Source organism: Amia ocellicauda, unplaced genomic scaffold (assembly GCF_036373705.1).
Source record: "Amia ocellicauda isolate fAmiCal2 unplaced genomic scaffold, fAmiCal2.hap1 HAP1_SCAFFOLD_84, whole genome shotgun sequence".
In the NCBI taxonomy this organism is placed as follows: domain Eukaryota; kingdom Metazoa; phylum Chordata; class Actinopteri; order Amiiformes; family Amiidae; genus Amia; species Amia ocellicauda.
The window spans coordinates 59,950-61,080 of NW_027103010.1; the positions used below are offsets into that span (position 1 = coordinate 59,950).

General features: G+C 43.2%; 1 non-coding gene across 1 annotated transcript; it reads right to left on the bottom strand.

The window, feature by feature from the left end:
• Positions 1–472: 472 nt before the first annotated feature.
• On the bottom strand, positions 473–544 carry trnag-ucc (transfer RNA glycine (anticodon UCC)). Its single transcript has one exon. It is a non-coding gene; the product is annotated as a tRNA-Gly (tRNA).
• Positions 545–1,131: the final 587 nt, after the last annotated feature.

Genomic DNA, 1,131 nt, shown 5'->3' on the forward strand with positions numbered 1-1,131 from the left:
ATGGAAGTGGCATTTCTATTTCTCCTTACTTTAGCCGTCATCGTCGCCAACATTGTTGTTGGTGAGCATGGAGAGGAGTGTATTAGCTTTTAAAGTATATTCAAGCAATGAACACGTCAAATAAATGTAATACCGAATACTTTTGCACGCAAGTGCACATGTATGTTACAGCGCTTCTGGGAGCACGGCCCACGTCAAGCAAGAGGGCGCAGTAAAGGTCTGCGAGTCAAGTGTGATGTGGGTATCCTGCAGCAGGCAGAGGAACCTTTGTTTTTCTACAGACGAAGCTGGTGCTGTGGGATACTAGTGTAAGGCCATTTATTCGTCATCTGTTCATGCGCAACGGTTCACCAGAAGTGTGTTAGTGAAAACAGCGGTAAGTGCAGGCTTAGTAGGGTCGCAATAGCTTGAATGGTGTCGAACTCCCCCGAAGCATCACAAGTGTGATGGCGGAAGCCTAGAAAGAAAACGTTGCGTTGGCCGGGAATCGAACCCGGGTCAACTGCTTGGAAGGCAGCTATGCTCACCACTATACCACCAACGCCCGGAAAGTCTCTCATTCCATGACTTTTGATGCATTTCAGATCATTCATCTGACTAGATACATGCGAATAATCACAGCCTACAGTGTAAAGCTTCTGATTGAGTGTGCTAAGTAACTTGCTAAATTCACTAACAAACAGTCGCTGCTCTTACTACAAAACAGGTGCAAGATATATCATTCTTAGCTAAACAAACCACGTAAACAATCAATGTAACTCTTAACTAAACTAGGAAACGCGAGAGAAAAAGGCGATACTTAGCTGCGGCGACTTGAGCGACTTCTCAGCTGGCTTGCCCGAGTGTCCAGATGCATATGTGGAAATACTTCTATACAAACCATGAACATAGATTCTCGATAGATGAATACTGTTTATTTAAAGGTCAGTTTTTATTTAGCGCATAGTTTATTGAATTTACCCCCCGAGGTGGAACACGGACAAACAAAAATCAAACCTGCTCAGTGTCAGGTTAACTTGAAGTTAGATGGCTAAATAAATTATACAGATTATTTATTTGAGCGTTACAGGTTCGGTCGGAAAGGAATGATTTACGTAGCCGATTAATTAGGACCGCACATCAGTAGATAGT